Raw genomic sequence first — 7,038 nt, 5'->3', positions numbered from 1 at the left:
TTTTACCAAAGATTTCGAAAGAAGCCTTGTTCCTAACTGTGATGGCAAACTGTGGATCTGTGGATTTTAGGATATAACCATTTCTAGTTTTGACTACTTCTGTGAGTGGTATACTTGGAAGATATTTCCGAAGTTGTAGGGTAATGAACTTTTCGTTACTGAATTTAGTGTCGAAATGCTGGAGAAGGAAGGAGTGAAGTATAGGTTTAGGAGGTTGGTTTGTGATCGAGTGTTGAAATTGAGGAGTAACGGTAGCGCTTCTGTCTCCGGTTTCCATGTCTGAAGGTTCTGAAGTATTGTCTCTGTGTGGTTTCTTGGCCTGATGGTGAGGTTGTTTGATAGTTTCTGAATAGAGTTGCTGCTGCCTTGGAGACCTGGATCTAGTGGACACATTTGAAGCAGTGGATGCAGTTGAACTGCCCGACTGCGATCGCTGTCTAGTGCCCTTATCCTTTCTTTTGACCACTGTCGTGGTCGAAGCAGACGGAGTGACGAAAACAGGGGGTAAGCCAGAATGGCGTCCATTCCCCAAGGATCCAGGAGGAGCATCTGAATCTCCCATCCCAAGAAACCAGTGTGCTGGAATACCGTAACGCAGTACAATGAATATATGAGTGATGAAGTGGGAGTTGATGAAGATAATGAAGGTGGGACAACCCGTTTGGATAGTTGTCCAGGGGGGACAGGTCCCCTGACTCGATCTGTAAAACCAGCTGCCCTTGGCTTGATGAGTCTGGCAGACGGTTTTCGAGAAAGAGGCAGTGAGAAAAGCCCAGGATGAGGAAAAGGAAGGATATAACAAAACTCGTCACCATGCAAGTGGTGGCGCTTCAGAGCAGAACTCTGGGAAAGTATGTGCCTATGAGTCTGCCTCAAAAGCAAAATTATGAACTATTATTAAACGAAAACTAATAACTATTTGATAAAATGTAGAAAGCAAATACAAATATGATGTCTGAAAAGTAAATTTCATCACAGCCTTTTAGGAACTCTTTAATATCTATTTCAAGTGTTAAACTGCAAAATGATCTACCTGCAATAAGTAAAGAAAATTTAAATTACATATAAGTAATACGTGTGCTGCCATCTCTTGCCAATCTGTAAACTTCATTCTTTTAATAGCCTATAACAGCAAACAACCTAGAAAAGCAACCCAGGCGAGATCGCGTTTCTCTAATCTCTGTTATGTCGCGGGATCTCTGTAACAGCATCTAATTTCTCGCGGCTCCCAACAAATCAAAAATGGTATTTGTGTTGTACATACTCTACACATGATTAAAATGAAATAACTAAATTTATTGTAAAAGAAAAGAAAACGGTTTTTCTTCTATAAATTTCTTTCAAAAAAAATCATCGTTCTTTTTCGTCTTTTTTTTTCAAATATATGCTTTTTCTCTGACAACTTTTATTTATTGATTTATGTTGCAGACAAGTGAAATAAACAGCAGAACTTGAGTCGAAGCCAGTGGTCTAACTACGTTTCATTGGCCCCCGGCGAGACTAAAACCAGGGCCTGCGCTTTAACATTATTATTATTATTATTATTATTATTATTATTATTATTATTATTATTATTATTATTATTATTATTATTATTATTATTATTATTATTGGTAATGATAGATAAAATAGTAAATAACCATACCTCAAGGGCACCGACCCTGGAGCGCCCGGGCCCCTCAAAAGCTCATATGAGCCCCCTATATTTATGAATATACAATATGTGGCATAATTTGAATGCAATTTGTCTTAAAATCCTCATATATATACCTTCTGCATCTCAATCCCCCCCAAATTTACAGAGAAACAGGCGCCCTTGCCATACTTCCCTGTATCTGTGAATAATGAGTTAAATGCATGCAACTAAGATAAAGACTCTGGTATTGACAGGAGTTCAGTAGTTGACAGTTTGCAAGTAAAGTTTAAATAATACGGTTCCTTGACGTCATACGAACACAAACGTAGAAACAAATTGTAGGCTGAAGTTTTACTGAATATTGTTTGGCACCACTGCGCAGTTAAATTATGTAATGGATTGACACTGTAAACTCTGCACGCCATTGTGAGGATACGTTGTCTCCTACACTTTTCTTAACGATTTCGATCAGAAAGTCAGTACCCTACCTGTAAAATTATGTTCTGAAAAGCTATTAAAAACGTGACGTAAGTAATTCCTTTAAGTATCTGTCCCATTTGAATTACAAAGAGAGAAGCTCACATGCCAACAAACATCAAATGCCTCCCAGAAATATTTTTCAAATGTAGTAATTAATTGAGGAGTGTATTTCCAAAACATGCTAAATTCATTTGGTAGAATTTTTCAGAAGTGGCGAAAAATATGGCTTCTTACATTGAAACACTATGGCAGGTGATATTTCAAACAGAATTTACCACAGAAAATAATGTGTTTTGACAAAAAAAAATTACAAAATTTAACGTAAGAGGTTCAATACTATTCTCTTCGATATTCAATTCAAAATCTGACATTTTTGCATTTAGCATGTTTTGGAAATACACTTCTCAATTCTGGTTTGAGCTTCTTATGTGGTTGGCAAAGACTTAGTCCGTGTAGGGTTTTACGAGTCACATAGAAATTCTTTATTAAATTTTCTTTTAAATTATTAACTTGCAAAGTAGATTAATCATAGTCATTTAGATTTCGGCCAATACACCAGGAATTATTCTATTGCGATCTCCGAGTTTACTCTTCTATTGCAAACCGGAAATGGTTGAAATAGAACATTCCTTCCAGCTTTAATATTTTTCCTTTGAAGTGGAAATGAGAAAACAGGAGGCAAAAAAGCGATTTTTAAAAAGTAGGGATCCAGTAAACGATGAATATATTAAATTTCAGCTTTAATCTTCTATTGCAACCGGAAATGGTTGAAAAAGAATATTCCTTCCAGCTTTAATATTTTTTCCTTTGAAGTGGAAATGAGAAAACAGGAGGCAAAAAAGCGACTTTTAAAAAGTAGGGATCCAGTAAACGATGAATATATTAAATTTCAGCTTTAATCTTCTATTGCAACCGAAAATGGTTGAAAAAGAATATTCCTTCCAGCTTTAATATTATTTCCTTTGAAGTGGAAATGAGAAAACAGGAGGCAAAAAAGCGATTTTTAAAAAGTAGGGATCCAGTAAACGATGAATATATTAAATTTCAGCTTTAATCTTCTATTGCAACCGGAAATGGTTGAAAAAGAATATTCCTTCCAGCTTTAATATTTTTTCCTTTGAAGTGGAAATGAGAAAACAGGAGGCAAAAAAGCGACTTTTAAAAAGTAGGGATCCAGTAAACGATGAATATATTAAATTTCAGCTTTAATCTTCTATTGCAACCGAAAATGGTTGAAAAAGAATATTCCTTCCAGCTTTAATATTATTTCCTTTGAAGTGGAAATGAGAAAACAGGAGGCAAAAAAGCGATTTTTAAAAAGTAGGGATCCAGTAAACGATGAATATATTAAATTTCAGCTTTAATCTTCTATTGCAACCGAAAATGGTTGAAAAAGAATATTCCTTCCAGCTTTAATATTATTTCCTTTGAAGTGGAAATGAGAAAACAGGAGGCAAAAAAGCGATTTTTAAAAAGTAGGGATCCAGTAAACGATGAATATATTAAATTTCAGCTTTAATCTTCTATTGCAACCGAAAATGGTTGAAAAAGAATATTCCTTCCAGCTTTAATATTATTTCCTTTGAAGTGGAAATGAGAAAACAGGAGGCAAAAAAGCGATTTTTAAAAAGTAGGGATCCAGTAAACGATGAATATATTAAATTTCAGCTTTAATCTTCTATTGCAACCGGAAATGGTTGAAAAAGAATATTCCTTCCAGCTTTAATATTTTTTCCTTTGAAGTGGAAATGAGAAAACAGGAGGCAAAAAAGCGACTTTTAAAAAGTAGGGATCCAGTAAACGATGAATATATTAAATTTCAGCTTTAATCTTCTATTGCAACCGAAAATGGTTGAAAAAGAATATTCCTTCCAGCTTTAATATTTTTTCCTTTGAAGTGGAAATGAGAAAACAGGAGGCAAAAAAGCGATTTTTAAAAAGTAGGGATCCAGTAAACGATGAATATATTAAATTTCAGCTTTAATCTTATATTGCAACCGAAAATGGTTGAAAAAGAATATTCCTTCCAGCTTTAATATTTTTTCCTTTGAAGTGGAAATGAGAAAACAGGAGGCAAAAAAGCGATTTTTAAAAAGTAGGGATCCAGTAAACGATGAATATATTAAATTTCAGCTTTAATTTTCTATTGCAACCGAAAATGGTTGAAAAAGAATATTCCTTCCAGCTTTAATATTTTTTCCTTTGAAGTGGAAATGAGAAAACAGGAGGCAAAAAAGCGATTTTTAAAAAGTAGGGATCCAGTAAACGATGAATATATTAAATTTCAGCTTTAATTTTCTATTGCAACCGAAAATGGTTGAAAAAGAATATTCCTTCCAGCTTTAATATTTTTTCCTTTGAAGTGGAAATGAGAAAACAGGAGGCAAAAAAGCGATTTTTAAAAAGTAGGGATCCAGTAAACGATGAATATATTAAATTTCAGCTTTAATTTTCTATTGCAACCGAAAATGGTTGAAAAAGAATATTCCTTCCAGCTTTAATATTTTTTCCTTTGAAGTGGAAATGAGAAAACAGGAGGCAAAAAAGCGATTTTTAAAAAGTAGGGATCCAGTAAACGATGAATATATTAAATTTCAGCTTTAATCTTCTATTGCAACCGAAAATGGTTGAAATAGAATATTCCTTCCAGCTTTAATATTTTTTCCTTTGAAGTGGAAATGAGAAAACAGGATTCAAAAAAGCGATTTTTAAAAAGTAGGGATCCAGTAAACGATGAATATATTAAATTTCAGCTTTAATCTTCTATTGCAACCGAAAATGGTTGAAAAAGAATATTCCTTCCAGCTTTAATATTTTTTCCTTTGAAGTGGAAATGAGAAAACAGGAGGCAAAAAAGCGATTTTTAAAAAGTAGGGATCCAGTAAACGATGAATATATTAAATTTCAGCTTTAATTTTCTATTGCAACCGAAAATGGTTGAAAAAGAATATTCCTTCCAGCTTTAATATTTTTTCCTTTGAAGTGGAAATGAGAAAACAGGAGGCAAAAAAGCGATTTTTAAAAAGTAGGGATCCAGTAAACGATGAATATATTAAATTTCAGCTTTAATCTTATATTGCAACCGGAAATGGTTGAAAAAGAATACTCCTTCCAGCTTTAATATTTTTTCCTTTGAAGTGGAAATGAGAAAACAGGAGGCAAAAAAGCGATTTTTAAAAAGTAGGGATCCAGTAAACGATGAATATATTAAATTTCAGCTTTAATTTTCTATTGCAACCGAAAATGGTTGAAAAAGAATATTCCTTCCAGCTTTAATATTTTTTCCTTTGAAGTGGAAATGAGAAAACAGGAGGCAAAAAAGCGATTTTTAAAAAGTAGGGATCCAGTAAACGATGAATATATTAAATTTCAGCTTTAATCTTATATTGCAACCGAAAATGGTTGAAAAAGAATATTCCTTCCAGCTTTAATATTTTTCCTTTGAAGTGGAAATGAGAAAACAGGAGGCAAAAAAGCGATTTTTAAAAAGTAGGGATCCAGTAAACGATGAATATATTAAATTTCAGCTTTAATTTTCTATTGCAACCGAAAATGGTTGAAAAAGAATATTCCTTCCAGCTTTAATATTTTTTCCTTTGAAGTGGAAATGAGAAAACAGGAGGCAAAAAAGCGATTTTTAAAAAGTAGGGATCCAGTAAACGATGAATATATTAAATTTCAGCTTTAATCTTATATTGCAACCGAAAATGGTTGAAAAAGAATATTCCTTCCAGCTTTAATATTTTTCCTTTGAAGTGGAAATGAGAAAACAGGAGGCAAAAAAGCGATTTTTAAAAAGTAGGGATCCAGTAAACGATGAATATATTAAATTTCAGCTTTAATCTTCTATTGCAACCGGAAATGGTTGAAAAAGAATATTCCTTCCAGCTTTAATATTTTTTCCTTTGAAGTGGAAATGAGAAAACAGGAGGCAAAAAAGCGATTTTTAAAAAGTAGGGATCCAGTAAACGATGAATATATTAAATTTCAGCTTTAATCTTCTATTGCAACCGAAAATGGTTAAAAAAGAATATTCCTTCCAGCTTTAATATTTTTTCCTTTGAAGTGGAAATGAGAGAACAGGAGGCAAAAAAGCGATTTTTAAAAAGTAGGGATCCAGTAAACGATGAATATATTAAATTTCAGCTTTAATCTTATATTGCAACCGAAAATGGTTGAAAAAGAATATTCCTTCCAGCTTTAATATTTTTTCCTTTGAAGTGGAAATGAGAAAACAGGAGGCAAAAAAGCGATTTTTAAAAAGTAGGGATCCAGTAAACGATGAATATATTAAATTTCAGCTTTAATCTTATATTGCAACCGAAAATGGTTGAAAAAGAATATTCCTTCCAGCTTTAATATTTTTCCTTTGAAGTGGAAATGAGAAAACAGGAGGCAAAAAAGCGATTTTTAAAAAGTAGGGATCCAGTAAACGATGAATATATTAAATTTCAGCTTTAATATTATATTGCAACCGAAAATGGTTGAAAAAGAATATTCCTTCCAGTTTTAATATTTTTCCTTTGAAGTGGAAATGAGAAAACAGGAGGCAAAAAAGCGATTTTTAAAAAGTACGGATCCAGTAAACGATGAATATATTAAATTTCAGCTTTAATCTTATATTGCAACCGAAAATGGTTGAAAAAGAATATTCCTTCCAGCTTTAATATTTTTCCTTTGAAGTGGAAATGAGAAAACAGGAGGCAAAAAAGCGATTTTTAAAAAGTAGGGATCCAGTAAACGATGAATATATTAAATTTCAGCTTTAATCTTATATTGCAACCGAAAATGGTTGAAAAAGAATATTCCTTCCAGCTTTAATATTTTTTCCTTTGAAGTGGAAATGAGAAAACAGGAGGCAAAAAAGCGATTTTTAAAAAGTAGGGATCCAGTAAACGATGAATATATTAAATTTCAGCTTT

Source organism: Thermobia domestica, chromosome 16 (assembly GCF_964235325.1).
Source record: "Thermobia domestica chromosome 16, izTheDome1.hap1.1, whole genome shotgun sequence".
In the NCBI taxonomy this organism is placed as follows: domain Eukaryota; kingdom Metazoa; phylum Arthropoda; class Insecta; order Zygentoma; family Lepismatidae; genus Thermobia; species Thermobia domestica.
Note: the sequence above shows the minus strand (reverse complement) of the source record.